The following is a 17,263-nucleotide window of genomic DNA, read 5'->3' on the forward strand; positions in this document are numbered from 1 at the left end:
CTTTCTCAAAAGTCAGACGAGATCTGCTTCGAATCAGCGAAGAACTTCGGAGATGAGTCAAACCTGCAGGATTTGCTGCAATACTCGCTGCAAAAGAGGATGTGAGAACTGGCAAGTACGCTGTGTTTACTCACTGTGCCATCTAATTCTGGAAACTGGAGCTGAGATTCGGCGTTCAAGCACGACTCCGAGGGGTGGTGGGAAGATCCTGGCCACGTTACAAAAAGCCACTCGTTGGGCAAAACTGGTGGTATCTGCTCAAACAAGGCCGCGGGCTGACACAGGCAGAGGTCCGGCAGCTGGGGAGCGAAGTCTCCCTAAGGTAGACACCGTAGTGCATCTGCCTGCAGCCCAGGGGACCAGCCTCCGCAGGCAACAGCTCACAAGAGGAAAAGCGATGCTCTAAAAATCACGCACTGCTTCAGTTAATGACACAGATTTACACTGGGTGTTAGCCTGCTTCGCTAAAAAAAGCCAACCAGATATTTTTTTTTTCTTCCTGGTGCAAACTGTCCTTTATAGAGACTATTAATAACCCTCTTACTTCAGTTTAAGCTATACTTCTCTTCCTTGTTCTCCCACTGACTTAAAAGATAACTTGCAGAACGAGATCTAATTTATCTGTATCTTTTGTCCTCGTCCCTTTCCTCCTGTTACTGTCTGGACAGGCGGGCTGTTTTCTAGGGGAAGCACTGCATGGAGAACACAGTGTAGATTTGCTGCAACATTCACATTTTTAAACAGAAAAGGAAAGAAGATACCCAGTATACTGAACAGTTCCCCTTTGATTCTGGTCTCACGCAATTCGTTCTGTGTTGCAAACTAATAACTTAGATAAAACACCCTGCTATAAACAGCCATCTCAAATAGCTGCAAAGATATTCCCCACTATCAGAGACCAGTGAAGACAAACAGCAGCGGAGGGCGGCCGCCAGGAGATTATGCTGAAACAAATGCATTTTTATTTTTCCCTTTAAATTACAAAAGATTATCATTTTACTCAGCAATGCCCCTTATTAAATTGAAACTCTCCACATCAGAATTAAATACGTCCTATCTACTCAAAATGAAGTGTATTATTTATCACTAATATTTAATGACAAAAACCTGATAACTTTCTCCGATTATACCACTGATTTCCTCCAGTCATGCATCATTGGCTCTGCTGGTCATTAGCATTATCACAGTGCATAAACTCTGGCTTATGCAGCAAGTTTGATAACAGAGCCAGACTCATATAGCTACTATTTTTCAGTTTGTTCAGATTTACTAGTTTACCTCTCGATGAGCGTGCCTCTATCTAATGGCATCTATTATAATCCCTAGAAATCCTAGTTAATAAATTTCCATTTCCACACAACACGCTTCTGCACAATCAGAATTCTTTGGCAAATATAAAGCACGCGTTGAAAAAAATATTTCCCCTTCAACCATCCGAGGACCCTTTTCCAGAAAGACAATATTCCAGCCAATCTGAAAAATAAATAGGAAATACCTAGTCTTCTCCAACTGTTTAATACTAGGAGTATGCTGGATAGGCTTAAGATATTTTAGTTTAATTAACAGTTAGTGTTGCATTTCAACTTTTATGAAACAGTATTTTTTGGGCGCTGTAGTCTAGCGGTGAAGAAGAAAAAATAATCAGAACAAACGTGCACGATACGACATCAGCTAAAAACCACCGAGCTGAGTTTCTCCCATTCGGAGTTAAATCCTGTAACTGAAATGATGGACTAGAAAGGTTTCCTGAATAAGACCACCTTATACTGGCCTTCAGAAAACTCAGGTGGGTTGGCCAGAGAACAACTTTAAAATACTTGTACAAACTATCATCATGCTGCACACTTTTGACATTCCTCTTTCAAAGCCTTTTTAAGTATCAAGTAATTTATCGCTGAAAAATACGTTTTCATGTTTCCAAATGTACAACTCGGGAGCTTTACAAATCTAATATACATTATCTGAACATTGATGCACAGGCATGTCATTTAAAACTAACAATTTCCTACAAGTTATTTCAGAGCCTCCTTCTCCCAGCACTCATTTAATTCCAACCAGAACCGGATAGGGCCCCTGACACAACTCTCTGATTAAAATAAGTTACCAGAGTTGTTAACACATTATTACTATTGCAAAACTTACTGAGAAAAATCTCTCCTCTAAATCTGCTAAGGTAGATATAGGCTCTGATGTTCTGTTCAAACATCCAGATAGATTCTTATTATACGTTACACGCATGAATATTCAAAGATTTTATTCTCTGAGCCAAACTGATTTTTTTAAATTTTTCTTTAACTCCGCTCCCATGACTTCAGTAGAGGTATTTGGGGTTTAGGCCACATAACCGAAGCAAAATCTGGCTGTCTCATACACTACACACGGAAATACATCTATTTATGAAATTCACCCGAGGGGGAGGAATAGTTTACAGTACACCGATCAACAGCGTTTGCATGAGACCGTCTGAAGGAGCCCTATGTGAGAAGTAGAGCAGTTATGAAAGCAGAAAGTATCAATACTAACGCAATCGGTGCCACTGTATTATGCTATTTGCTGGGCAGAATTTGTATCACTCATAGAAAATTTTGGTTTGGGTATAGTTTCAGTATCACTAACTGCAATATTAGAAGTTGGGGCCGTTATACGAGAAACGGCAGCAATTTGACGAGGTTAATGCCAAATTCCACGTCCTCCGTCAATGCAAAAAAGTGATCAAGCCCTGGAAGAAAGGCAGGAGCTCGGGAGCACAGGATGCAGAAGCGCTAACACAGCTGCTTCCCCAGCCCCTGCCCCGCTCACCGTCCGGGGGCTCCAATCTGGTCCTTCAAAAATGAAACAGTGAAAAAATATTGTCATTGTTCTCCTCTGCCCACCTGCTCCTCCATCTGCACGTGCACCCTCTCCAAAACCTACTTTTGACCTTACTGAGCATCAGCCAACGCTGGCTGCATCCTTCCCCTGCCCAATCCGGCTTCAACGTCCTCCCAACAGCCCAACGCTGGGAGCCACTCCGTGATGCCCCACGGCCCCCTCCACTGCCACTGCTTTTAAAGGGATTTCTGCCCCAGGAGGAAAGGAGGATTTACACCACCGATTTTAATGGAATTTTTCTTTCCAGGGCAAGCACAGAACGTGGGAACTGGGCTGGATGAGCTGAGCGAGCTGCCTGACCGGCTAACAAAAATTTGTCATGAGGTTCACGGAAGATAGAGTTCATGACTCACTGTCAGCAAGCTTACTATTACAACATAAAAGCTATTATAAAAAAAAAAAAAAAACAAAAAAAAAAACCACGAGCACCAAGAGGAACACTTCAAGAAGGTTTTAACTTCTTAATCCCAAACTGACTACTCCTGAAAGCAGGCTTGCAACGGGCCCATCTGACAAAAGTCATAAAACACAACCTTGCAATCGAAAGACTATTAGAACAGTACATTTTAGTTGAAAGAGAAAAAAACCAGCTATTTCTGCTCCCTTCACATTCCCAGAAGTTTCTCGGGAAGAGGTGTCCCACTTACGTTCATCTCCCAGCTCTCCGGTAGCAGAAAGAGAAGCATCGACTTCGTATTCCCTGTGCGACACTAAGAAGATGCTTTTTAAAATTGACACTGGTTCCTAAAGAAATATCAGTTAATTACTTAATCCTTCTTAATGGAATGATTAACATCCTTTCAACAAACAAGGCTGTGATGATTTAACGTTTTACTGCATGTTTCATTACAGAACTGGTAAAATTAATACCGCTCCCCCCTCATCTGCTGCGACCACTCATTTCTTTATTACCAGTTACATTTTTCACTTCTGCAAAGCAGCCGCTGCACCCAGCTGAGAAAAAGACTCAAATACACAAAACTCTGCATCCTTGTTATTCTGCTGTGAAGCCAAGGACCGACCACCGGACAGGAACTGACTTTCCATCAGAAACGCAGGTGGTCGTGGCGCCAGGGAAAAAAAAAAATGAAAAAAAAATAAAAAAAAAAATCAAGGTACGAGGCAGCAAGGAGCCTGGAACAACTTCATCAGCATCCCGGGACCACCGTGCCGCTGGGGAAGAGGGGCAGCCACTTCAAAGGGAACTGGGGAGGGATGTTTGAATCCCGGCTCAGACAGCTCCTGAATCCCTGAGAAGCCCCGGCCGCCTTTTTTGGCAAGAACAAAAGTCCTTTCAGGGCTCCACCGCTCGCTGCAATCAAACCCAGGCTCAGACATTAATTCTGCGGGCAAGTGTTTTGCAGGAAGGAGAATTCGGCATCGATTTTTGTGATCAGATGTTTAGCGGCTGCTCTGAACACACCAGCAATCCCCCCTCACCATTTTATCTTCCTTTATCACAAGCTTTTTAATAGAGACATGACATTCTGCTTACTGCTGGGCTCTCTCTATTTATCTCGCTCTTAACAACACTTCGGCATCACCGGCTCCGCTATCTAAATCAGCAATAGTGCATGTCCGGTCACATAAAACCAGAGAGGGTTCCCGAGATGCCTTGGGAAGTCCGACTACTCCGGTTTACTGATGTGTTAATATGCCCAATCCACTAATTAATGAACAAACAGCTTAGGCTAGGAGCTGGGGGAGGGACACCAACATGAAGACTGCGGAGAGCCCAAGGAAAGACACTTGACCCTAATTGTTAGCAACAAGATGACAAGACTGATCGGGAAGTACAGCTAAAACTCGGATCCAACATGAAAGGAAATGTCTGGCGAAGAGGGGAAAACTTAACGATGCCGTTAGAGGCTCCAGCCAACCTGCCGAACTGTGCCACCTTCTGTCAGGCTGCCGGTGCTCAGCACCCAGCCAGGGCTCCCCGGCACCCACAGCACTGCCCTCCCACCCCATCCTTCTCTCCATGCCCAAATCCTCACCCTCCTCCTGCGACCCTGCAGCACCAGGGACGTACACCCCAGCCCAGGAGAGCCAGGAGTCTGCCCCGAGCCATGTCCGGGTGATGAGAAAGCACCTTCATCCTGCACCTTCCCAGCAAAACCGCCTGCCTTTGGCCGCGTCCCGAATCCCAGCGGGTGGGTTTTAAGACAGACCAAAGTTCAGCCAAAGTTTCAGCCAGACCCACTTTTATGCAAGGCAAAACATTCCTCGTCTTGAAAGGACCCTGGACCACGTCCCACAATGGAGACGCACTGCGGGGGCACCAGCGAGAAGGGTCCTGTGCAGCGAGTGTGCGCACCGGGCAACGCTTCCATATATATGTCAAAAATTTAGGAAAAAAAAAAGGTCGTAAGCACTTTCTACCTGAAAAATCCATGAAATCCAGAGTCACAACAGTATGAGAGCCCCTGCAGCACCATGCTCTGGGCCAGACACCCAGAAGAAAGTTGGGTCAGAGACCGCACATCCAGCGCTGCCACACTGCAAATGCCACCCGACGTTATCCCGCTGCACAAGGAATTAACGGCAGCGCGAAACCAACTTATTGAGGAAATAGGTGCTTCTAATAAAAACACAACAGTGACAAGTACTGTGCAGAGAGCGCGATTAGCAGTAAACAACACACCAGAGAATCATCCGAATAAAACATTCTGGGTATTTATTTGTGTTGCTTTCCGAGACCATTGCAACCGAAGAGGAAACTGGGAGGGAAAAAGCCCGCAATTAGTTGCGGAATAGCACTGCCAGAAACACCGTAGCCTATCGGATATATGTAAATATTTTACGATATGGGTTCCATTTCAGTAGATCTGTCGAGATATTTACAGGGCTTGACAGTATTTCTGTCTTTAATTAAATTTTCACACACATACTTTAATGCAATTTAAATAGATTATTAGTTGTCAGAATATAGTATAAATTTTGTTTACGACTTAGTTACTTTAAGTACTCACATCGAGGAAACTCATTTAACCCCCCGACTGAGTAGCATTAAGTGTTGAGATGAGACTTCTAAAGAGCTTCCACTGCCCTTTGCACTCTCGCAATAATCTTAAATTACTACAACTTAATTACGATTTCAAGGCACTAAAATGGAGATGTTTTAAAAACAGGACAGGGAGGGTCAACGAGAGGAGAAAAATTATTTAGTCCTCCTCAGGTACCAGATGCTTCTTGGAGAGAAATTGATTTTGCCCATGCTCTTCTCTTTGCTCATTTTCCATAGAATACTATCTTCGCTTTCAGGATGGCGCTGAACAAAAAGTTACCAAGATTATTCTGGATACTTGCCACGCACAAACAGCCATTATACATCAGCCTGTTCGCTTGCATGCATGGGAGAGAGCGGTGCCAGGAGAATAGAAAGACAAAACCCTAGAGCATATTTGCAAAGACGACTGCACGCGAACTGAGCCAGCGGCTTCTCTGACTTGGTAGCTCCAATGCTGAAGTAAGAAAAAAGAGCACATGTTAAAACACTCCAGACATCCCAACCAACAAATATCTGATCACCTAAAAATAGAACAGCTGGTTCCTCTACAGCACAAAATACAGTTGTTTGGTTTTGGTTTTTTTTTTTTTAAATTAAAAGACTACAGAGTTCTCACAATTAAGTTTTTCCTCTAATGACTGCATGATTTATTCCCTTCTACTTTTTTTCCCCTCTATATATGCTGGCATCACCTTGTTACCTATGGTAGCGGCAATTCCCAACGCACCGGGAGCTGCGGGAATCCGACGGCACAGGAGTTGGTGAGAGCAGCAGGCTGCGAGCAGCGCTTCTGTCAGCCCAAAAGCAAGCGCTTCGAGCAACCACGAGATTTTCCATTCCTTAGTGCAACGAGACACTTTTGCAAGGACTTGGCCAACGCAAAACCAGACTCGCAATGTAAAAACCCCTGTGCTTTAGCACGGCCGAGCACTTACGCGTGTCCTCAGCGGCATGAAGTCACGGACTGCGAGCCCGGCCGTACCTTTCTAAGCATTTCAGTAAAGTTTGGGTGCCAGGAACCTCTAAGAATGGTCACAAAGACGCTGCTGATCTCTAGTGCGCAACGTGTATAAATTCCACTTAGCAAAGGCTTTCTGGCTCCTATCTCCGCTGAACCGCTCGCCGGGTGTGAAAACATGCTAGTACACGTAAGGGGGAGGAAAAAAAAAAAAAAAAGGAAAAGTTTCAGTGATACGAGTTAGTGACACAGACCAAAAGCCAAACCCCAAGGCAGCAACACCGGCACAAGCCCTGGTTGATGCCAGCGTGCTCTGGATCGGGCCCTGCGCGGCCAGGGTGGCTGGCTGTCCCCTGAGCTCGCTTTTGGGGACACGGGACCCTGCAATAGCCAGCAGCCGGCGGGCTGTATTTTCAGAGCGGTGTGCCACCCATGCCCCCTGCTCTTTGCCTCCTGCTGCCAGCCCCTTCCCACCCTGACTCACAGGGAAAAGCTCCGGGAAGCGACTTGAGAACAAGGCTCATTTGAGGAATAATTACGACGTGCTATTTAATTCACACGTAAGCTTCAATACCAACGGCAAACACGGTGCTTGTGCAGCCAAGCTGCCCAAGTACTGCAGGGCCCGATCCTGCTCCCACCGAGGTGGGAATCCCCCAGGAAAGCTCCCTCCCAGGGCACAGTGTCCGTGCAGGGACCCGGAGCTGGGCTGGATACGCTCCGAAAAGGCAGGAAAGGCCTGAAGAAACGCTGCCCTTCTGAAGAGAAATCCAGCTACCTGGGAAAATCTCACTGCGTCTTCTCCAGCCCTGCCTCAGCTGCATAAAAATATTTCAGCTCGGTGCCTTGAAGTTGCAATTAAACTGTAGTAATTTAAGATTATCACAAGAGCAAAGGGCAGTAGCAGCTCTTCAGCAGACTCCTCTCACCACTTAATGCTACTCAGTCTTGGGGTTAAATGAGCTTCTTTAGTATAAGTACCTTAAAGCAAGTGAATCGTAAACAAAATTTATACTATTTTCTGACAGCATATAATCTATTTAAATTTATTAAAGCTTCTCGGAGAAAATTTAAGATGACAGAAGTATCATTATGCCCTATAAATAACTGGACAGCCTTGCAGAAATAACTGTATTTTACATACATATCCTACATATGTGTGTGCATATGTTATTTCCTTTGATATACAAATACATGCTCAACAGATATTTCACAAAAGGAATTACATTATCCGGTTCAATCTCTCAACACAAATGACCACAAGCAGTACAAATACTAAATGCTAAGCTGCATTCCATAAATTTGCCTTTCTACTACCAGCCTTTTTTCCTAATTTTTTTACAATGCTGAGAAACAGGAATAATTCTGGAGCTCCCAATGTTTACAGTATATCATATCACGGATGATAATGCAAATTTGAGCTCTTAAAAAAAGGTGATCCACTCCAAGAAAAAAAGCATATTGCAGCATATGCTGCGTGATAATGCCCAGTGCATAATTCTCTGCACAACTTTCCTGCTCCTTCGCTTACCAGTACAAAAACTAGCTGCGTGAGGATTACCGGTGGAACTGATTTAAGCAGAAAATGTTTATAGATGTTTAAAAACATTACACATTACCCAAAATGGCTTAATAGCATACATGTGCATGTTTAACACACATACTTTTTACTGTCTAATTAAAGCATATACCATAAAAATCTACAGGCTTTATAAGTTATGCAGGATGGTTATGAAACCTTACCTTATAAAAAGTATAAAGTACTTATTGTGTGATCTGCACTGCTAATTAAAGAAATATTTATGCAAAAAGCTTTTGGATTTCTTAATTCTTCAGTAGATGTGCACTTGGTCTTCCTCCTGATTAATATACATTAGGGTAACAGCCTTTTCCTCAGATTTTTTTTTTTTAATAGGTATTGCCATTGTTTTGGAATACTTGAAAGAAATGAACGAGGGGGCATATTTGTAAAGTTTACAGTGAAGTGTTTGGATACAAACATCAAAGTGTCAAGCAACAAAAATAACCTAACTCCCACTGGTTAAGTTTGAGTAATACTTAAACACTAAACATTTATTGAACTAAAACCAAGTATTGGTCAATACTCTTTACTACTATTTCCCCTAAAAAGCTACACAGTAACAGAATCTGTCTAATATAGCCATGAAGACAAGTTACACACAATTTTGCAAAAACCTTGGCATATCAAAAATAAGGTGCCATCCTGACTGGTTGGTAATACGTTTGAAGGAAAGATATCACAAGTTTTCTGAACTCTAGAAACGCAGTCATACAACACACAATGCTTAATCACAACCAAACTCCTCTATTATACATCAGCACAGCACTTACACACAGAGAAGAAAAAGAAAATAAATCCATGTTTCCTTACAATTCAGAGATCCAGAAATAAGAGCTGAATTCCACTGAACTTTTACGGTTTTCAACATTACACTACTGAAACGCCTCCTTCTCTGCAGCTGTAGACAGCATAAATAAAATCAAATCCTAAGTCTCTCTGAAAGTGTACACAACACACTCCAAACCACTATCACTCAAAAAAAAAAAAAAAAAAAGAAAAAACCAAAACAAACCCAAATCCCAGCCCATGCACAAAAACCTAACTTTGCAAGCAAAATCGTAAGCAACAGAAAGCCTTGTCTGAAATAGTAGTTATTTTTCTCAAAGTTATCCTTTGGTTTCACAACAAAGATCAGCATTTGTAATGGTCCATTTCTGCATAAGTGAACATATAGCCTTGCTGCCTGATCGAATAGTCCAGAGCTTTCAGTGAGGCAGCTCCTGACAACAGCCCAGCAGCAGCTTTGTTTGATCTCTCCTGCCTTCCTTAATCTGGGTTGTCAAGGTTCACTTGTTGGAGGCTGTTTACTTTACTTTTTCCAGAAAAAAAAAAAAAAAGTGATTTTTTTTTTTTCTGTCTCTCATACAATGACTAATCCAAAGACTAAGGGGGAAGAATGCTGCCAATGCAAGATGTTAAAGCTACAATACCTTTTTGCAATGAGATTTTAGCCGACACCTTTTGAATGGTAACTAGTGAAGAGCTTCCTCCCCCAGTGCCCTGCTCCATTCAATATGGTTGTGAGATAGTTCAAATAAAATGTGCAGGGAAAAAGATTCAGAGGGAGAAATTGAAACCAGTAGCCCTGATTTCCCCTTCTTCTCCCAAATCTAGTTGCAAAGATGCACGGTACCTCCTTGCCTACGCTCGCTTCTCTGAGAACTTGAATTATTTCAGGCTCTCTCAAACTTACAAAAAGTAGGAGCTTCTCAGCAGTAACGGAAACTGTAAAAATAATACTAAATCGAGTGGAATGCCTGTTTTCCCTCCGCCGAAACATTAAAGCAAACCGTGGACTAAGAGCACAAGCAGCAAGTTTCTTCGTCGACATTCTTGAAACTTTGTCTAATTAAGAAGCTGTCATTAGTGCCATCAACGTTTGGTCAAAGCAGGTAAAACGCAAGTTTAGAAAAACTATACGGAAAGGAAACCAAGTTTAGAGAATTGTTTTAATATTTATAACCATCCAGCACCCTAGAAATCAGCAGGCTACATTGTGTAGACAGCACGCTACGAGCAGTAGAGATACATTACTCACTCAAAGAACGGTTACTAAAAATGAAACCTTAAAACTTCTGAGCACAGAAGTTGGGCTCCGGCTTCTCTAGAGAAGCGGCTCTGAGAGCGCTCGCAGGCGGCTGATACCTCGGGTGGGTACGGGGAGGTCTGAGCGCTGCTGCTGCCAGCCTTTGGGGGAAATCGGGGGGAAAAAGGAGAAGGAGAAAAAAAAAAAGTAATAAAAAAAAAAAAAGACGTAATCTCACTCGGCTCAGTTCACTCAAAGCAAAAAAAACCACGCAATTAAAATCATTACAGCGAAGCGGCAGAAGGAAGACTCGCTAAAATCGCGGCGCTCCGCAGCCAGCCCGGCGATGCTCTCCGCGCCGGGGCCGCCGGATAATTAATAGTTGCGGGGCGGTGGGGAGGGGGCCGCCGCTGCGCCCCGCGTAGCCCTGCCCGCGCAGCCGGCCTTCAGCGCTTTTTTTTTTCTTTTTTTCTTTTTCTTTTTTTTTTTTTTCCAGGAAAAAAAAAAAAAAAACGCGGGGCGGGGGGAGGAGAGAGGCGCGGACACGCCGCTCGGACGCCGCCTGCAGCGCGCACCCTCGGCGGGATGCGCGGAGCTGCGCGGGGCGGCAGGTGCGCGGGGCACGGCGCGGCCAGACTTACCGGGCGCCGGCGGCCGCCCCCGGCTCCGCGGCGCGCAGCGAGACGCCGCTCCGTCCCGAGGCTCCGCACCGCGGCTCTGCGCGGGGGACGGGGACGAGAGGGATGCGCGGTCCGCACCCGCGCAGCCAGAAGTTGCGCCGGGATGGGGAGGCGCGGATGTTTATTCAAACACTTCGCCTCCCCCCCCCAAAAAAGTGGGGGGATGGGCGCAGCGGGCCCCAAGGAGGGGGAGGATGCGCGGCGCCGAGCTCCGCGCCTGCGGAAGGGACTGCGCGGGGGGAAAGCCGCAACAGGTGCCGGGGGAGGGGGGGGAAAGGGGCGGCCGGGCCCGGTGCGGGGGGAGCGCGGAGGGTACGGGGGGGGGGGGGGGGGGGGGCGCGGCCCCGCCGCAACTTCTTGCCCCGAGTGCTGAAGTTGGGGCGTGCGCGCCCCTTGCGCGGCGGCGCGGGGGGGACCCGTCGGAAAACACGAGGAAAGCGCAGAGGGAGGGGGGTGGAAAGAGGGAGGGGGGAGAGCAAGAGGCACTGCATCCCGCTCTCCGCGGAGGGTGCGCGCAGAGCGGGGCGGGGGGGGAGGGGGGGGGGGGAAGTTTCCAAAGTGGGCGGATAGGGGGTGCGAGCAGCTCCGCAGCCCGGGGAGGGGGCTCCGCACCCGCGCACCGCCGGTCCCCTCCGGCGGGCGGGCGGGGGGGGTGGGGGGAGGCGGACACGTGGGGCCGGCGGTGGGGGGGGAGGAAAGTGCAACAGCCCCGGAGGAGCGGGGAAAGTGTCGGGGGGGGCCGGACTCACCCGCAGGACTCGGCCTGCCGCTGCCCAGCACGGCGCGGCCCCCGGCGCGGGGCGGGCGGGCGGCGGCGCGGAGCGGCGCGGAGCTGCCTCTCCGTCCCGTCCCTCCCCTCCCGTCCCTCCGGCACGCCGAGCCCAGGCGGCGCGGCGGCGGCGGCGTGCTCCGCCGCTCGGTAAATAACAATAGAGCCCTCCGCTCGGCGCCGCGCCCGCGGGGCCCCGCACGCCGCCCCGCCGCGCCCCCGCCCCGCACCGCCCCGCGTCCCCCCCTCCCCGCCCCGCGCAAGCCCCGCGCCGCCGCCCGCCCGGGCGGGCCGGGGGGGCGGCCCCCGCGACACCCCCGCGGAGGGAGATGTTGTTATTTTTTGCTGTTGTCAGTCTCTGACGTCACATCCACCTGCTGGGTAAACAAGGCTCGGTGCAAGGGGAAAATAATAATAATAATAAAAAAATAAAATAATAAAAGCAGCAGGGGAAGGGGGGGGCGCGGGGGGGAGATGAGGGGTGGAAGCCCCGCAGGTGCGGGGCTCCGCGGAGGACGGCCGGGGGGGGGGGGCGGGGCGGCCCCGCGGGGAAGTGAAAGTGGCGGCGGACCGCGGCGCGCACTGCTGCGCGCCCCTGCGGAGAGTTCAGCGCGGGGGCAGGCGGGCCGGGGCCGCCCCCTCAGCGGAGGGCAGTGCGGCGCCCCCCGAGCAACTTTTCCGCGGCACGCCGAAGGGTGTCGGGTCCGCGTAGCTGGGGGGCGCGGGAAACCTCGCGGGGCCTTCCGCGGATGCCCGCGGAGCCCGCCTTACCTGCGCGGAGCGGCGAGGCGGGCCGCTGCCAGCGCTGCCCCTCGCAGCGCACGCCGCTGTTGGCGCAAACACTGCTTAAGAAACACTTGCGCGGGTGCGCAGCGGCGCGCACCGGCCGCTGAGCGGGAGTGACCGACCCGCGGGCCGGGCTGAGCGCGGGTCGTCATCCGGCTGGGTGCGCGGGGCGGCCCCGCGGAACGGCCGCGCTCCGGGCCGCGCCGTTGGGGCTCCCGCGGATGGGCCGGCGGAGAGAGGTCGAGCGGGGGCGAGAGCCGGGGCCGCCCGGTCCCCCCCGGCCCCGGGAAGTTTAACATCACCGCGGCCTCGGGCCGGGTGAGGGGCAACCGGCGGCCGCGGGGGCTCGCTTGGAGGCGGCCGGACAACGCGGAGGTTGCGCGGCCGTGGGTCCGAGCGGGCAGCATCCTGCGCTCCCCCGGGACTGCGGCGGCGAGAGGAGCCGGGGCCGGTCCATCCCCGAGGGGATGGAGGCCTCCCCGCCCGGCGCTGCAGGCCGGGGAGTTACCGAGCGGCCGACTTTGTTCGGGGAAAAACTCTTTTTCTTCCGACCGCGGGGACCTGCGAGAACGCAATTTTCTTCCCCTTCTTTGTTTTTTGGGTTGGTTTGGGGTTTTTTTAATTATTTTTTGGTGGTGGCGTTTGGCATCCCCAGCACTGACACACGCAGGCCGGAGCTGGCTTTTAAACACCGCCAGAAGTGATAAACGGGCAGCCAACCGCTCCCGCGGGGAGAACCGCGCCTCGGCGGAGCCCCGCGGCCGCGCAGCGGGCCCGTCCCCCGCCCGCCCCGGCGGCTCCGGCGCGCAGGGCCGGGAGCGCGGCGACACCTCCCGGCAGAAGCGCTCCATCGGCGGCGGGGAGCCGCTCCGGCGGCAATTAACACCTTAAATTACAGTAATGGCAAGGTACTTATGCCTAATTCATTATATTTTAAATAATTAAGAGGGGGAAAATCGCTGCAAATAAATATTTGCGAAGATGATGTTTGCGCCGTACTTTCAGAGCGATCTCTGCCAGCCCGGGAGCGGAGCGCTTCGGTCGCCCCGCCGCGCTGCTGGAAAGGCGAAAAAAGCACCGGGAACCGGTTACTCTTGCAAGCCAGTCCCTCCCATCCCGGGAACCGCAGATAACACCGGGATTTGTGTGCCCGGGAGGGACCACCGGCTCTAAAAGCCAAATACTTACCGTCATCTCGAGCTTCAGTCATTTAGATTTTTATACTTTTTTTGGTTCATCTGTGCCTTCAGTAGGAAGAAAAGCGAGATGAACTTACTAAAAAAGCATATTTTTTTAAACACTCCCCACCCTTAGTGTTCTAAAAAATATTTGTTTTACGTTTCATCCTGGAATAAACGTTGTTTATTGGAAACTTCTTTGTCTCCTGTTTTTAACTTTGCAAATCTAAACCAGTACATCAACTCTGTAAAACATGATTAATTCCATAGACAATACCAGCGGTGGGACTTCTCCCTCCCCCTCCGCCAATGTAGCTGCTAATTGTACTTGAATTGTTTACTGCTGTATTGTTTTACAAGTGCCTGGAGAAAGATGCTTGATATTCCCACCACCAGCAGAACCATCCCAAGAGCAACTGCGTGGCAGATTTTGGCAAGGCTGTACACAGGCTACAACTACAGCTTGTTAGCTCAAAAAAAAAATGATGAAGGTGATGACGCCTCCATAATTATAGGTGTTACTTGTTTTAAAGTCAGAATGTTTTCCAAGCTACTGTAATGCCACACCTCTGATGTCCCAGGAGCCGGGCCTTGGAGTCCTTTCCGCTTTAGTCACTGGTTTATGAGGCTTTGCAGAACACATCACCAGGCTGCACGGCTGGTTCCCGGACCACTCTGTGCTCCTGCGTAGGTGCCGAGCCCACGCGGGTACTCAGCTATTATCCTACCTTTTACATCAGGCGTGAAAAGTCAAGATTGTCTCCCCCAAAAAAAGTTGGTGGACATACTAAAGAGAAATATATGTTGCTTTCAGTCTGGTTTTATGATTTAATGACTTTGTTTCAAGTCAGTCCAACGTTCTCATGGTGCTCAGTAGGAGAAGAGAACCTGCGAGTACCCATGTACCGCAGCTCGCAGCAAAACCCATTCCAGGGAAGTCAGCAGTTGCTGCTCTCCACGTTCCCTGGCTTTGGGTGTAGAGTCAGAGCGAGTCAGATAGTCCGGCAACAGATCCCTTCAAAAAGGCAGAAGTTGACCTCTGCCCATCACACACCATGCGAGGTGAATGACACCAGACATTTCTTTCGCCCAGATAACTTTGAGGATGGGAAGGGTTGACATGGTGATGAGGGGGGCATTTTAAAAGGCATAAACATCCAGCTTAGGGGCTGAGCCCAATACTACCAGCAACACTTGCACTGACTTGAGTGGAAGCTCCCCTCCGACTGGGGAAATCCCACAAAAAGATAAAAATAAGTTGACACACCCAAGGGCTCAAGTTGGCTTGTCTGACAAAAGGAAATGTGTAAATAAGTCCTCCCAAATGAGGACTGTAACTAGTCCCAGATAATTTTTAAAATTGTAGTTTCTAGTCTACACAAACTGGCATCCCAAACTCTGATGCCGGCTTTCCAAACACGTTCGCACCCCTTGTCTGCTTTTGTTATTAGACTTTCCCGATTTCCCTGGTCACGGTGGATGCCATGTCCTGGCCTGTGCCAAGGGGACGAGCTGTAGCCGAACGGAGTCTCCGTGTGCCAGGAGGCACGTGGTGCCCGGCAGGACGGGGCTGCCCCGTAGCCAGCCTGAGGGCCGGTGCCGGGCTGGCTACGGCAGAGAGCGGCACTGACTCCTTACCGCGGCTCCCAAGGAAGAGAAATTGCTGTCCTGCCCCGGGGAGAGCAGGCTGAGGGCCGGCTTCACACACAGCGCAGCACGAGTCAGGCACAAAATAAACTGCGTTTTGCTCTGCTGCAAGTCCAGGGAAGCGCTGCTGCAGTCAGAGCTGCCTTGGATTTGCATTGGTAGTGCAGAGACGTGAGTTTCGGATTCATCCCAGATTCCTCGGGGTTCCTCAGCGGGGAGGAAGGGCTCCCCAAAGCCATACCCACACTAATCCCCTTTACTCCTCGAGGCGTCCCTCCGACCGCTGCTGTATCAGAAGCCACCCAGAGATAACTTTTCTACAGCACGTTTCCATTCGTCCTGAGCTGCCAGCCAATACATATTTCCTTTTCCTGTGGGGGCAATGAATAGCCAGTGTATTTGCGCTGGACTATTAATCTGCCTGAATTTGGTAGAGATTCTTAAATGAATATTCATGGAAATTAATGTCATTTAATTCCTATTGCTTCCTGAATATAATTACGTGCGGTACGTGAATTGGCAAACACCACAAGACATCCAATCTTGTTGAAAGTCTATGACCAATTAATCGGGAACACCACGAGCTGGACGCTCGGGCAGTGCTGGAGATGCACAAAGCGCTACCAAGATGCGGCCTGACTCCAGGAGAGGAGATGGGCTGGAGAGGAAGCTAGTGGGAAGATGTACAGTGTGGGAAGCAAACAATGCCTTTAGGGATGAAAAATATGATTAAAAAGCTACTTTAATACAAACTGTTCCCCAGGTATTTGTCTGCAGATAGGGACTATACTAATCATTTGTTTTCTCTTGCAAAAGAGCTTTCATTTTTCCCTTTCTCACCCATAAGAAAACATCTTTCAAGGCCTCCCGTTCCTGCTCTCTTTTGAGACCTGGCATCTTTTAGAAGACCTTCAACGTATCCTACAAATAAGAAATGCCCAAGTCCAATCCTCCTTCCTCCCAGCAGCCCGCCTGCCAAAGTTCACGCCGTTCCTCCAATAATACAGCCGTAATCAGCTCAGTATTGAAGCAAAACCCATCCCCGGCATCAGTGCTACCAACCCCTGTCGTAACATAACAAGGACTCTTCCCAAAATATTTGGGCTTGCCCTGTCACAGCGAGAGGCGTTCAAGTTCAACGCTCTGTCAACAATGCCAGGTGTCTCCTGAACCTCCGGCGCCTGAGCCAAGAGGGAGAGCTCAGAAGCACAGGAATAATCATTATTCACATTACTAAGACATAACGGAATGTTTAAACAGATAACGTAACAAAATCCTTCACAGAAAACAAAAAAAAACCCAAAAAACTGTTTATTATTTATCCCAGTCAAGATAGAAAATGAACTCAATCTCCTGGAAAGCAAACGCAAGGCTCCTTTTTTTAATTTTTTTTTTTTTTTTTTTTTTTTTTTTTTTTTGCAACTGACACCTATGAAAAGAAATACTCTATTGTGCTGGCTGTGCCCCTTCGAAGGGGTTGATGTTCACTGCGGCACTTGATAAACCAACTGGCAAAATTGGGGGCGGGGGGAGGGGCGGGAGGGGGAGGAAGGGAAAAAAAAATAAAAAGAGCAACTCAAAGCCACACACAAACATCTAAGAAAAAAAAAAAAACCAACCTGGTGAAACCAAAAATCCAAGAACAATTTCATTTTGAGTCAATCCAAAGATTTCATTTCAATTTTGATTTTTTGGGGGAATAAGAAAAAAAGACACACACACCCCCTTGCTTGAAAATAAAATTAAAGGACATTTT

The 17,263-nt window shown here is 48.8% G+C and overlaps 1 protein-coding gene across 4 annotated transcripts in view; it reads right to left on the reverse strand.

Annotated features, from left to right (window-relative positions):
* The window catches only part of FOXP1 (forkhead box P1), a 395,027-nt gene extending 382,191 nt beyond the window's left edge, over positions 1-12,836 (reverse strand). The window contains exon 1 of one of the 4 annotated variants that reach the window (XM_054215936.1): positions 12,668-12,836. The gene's annotated coding sequence lies outside the window, so the exon portion shown is untranslated. Of the gene's footprint in view, positions 1-134; positions 2,932-11,088; positions 11,381-11,876; positions 12,005-12,667 lie in introns of those variants that run through there. The other 3 variants (XM_054215932.1, XM_054215937.1, XM_054215961.1) reach the window with 3 other exon arrangements.
* Between the last annotated feature and the right edge of the window lie 4,427 nt (positions 12,837-17,263).

This window comes from Rissa tridactyla, chromosome 10 (assembly GCF_028500815.1).
Source record: "Rissa tridactyla isolate bRisTri1 chromosome 10, bRisTri1.patW.cur.20221130, whole genome shotgun sequence".
Lineage (NCBI taxonomy): Eukaryota > Metazoa > Chordata > Aves > Charadriiformes > Laridae > Rissa > Rissa tridactyla.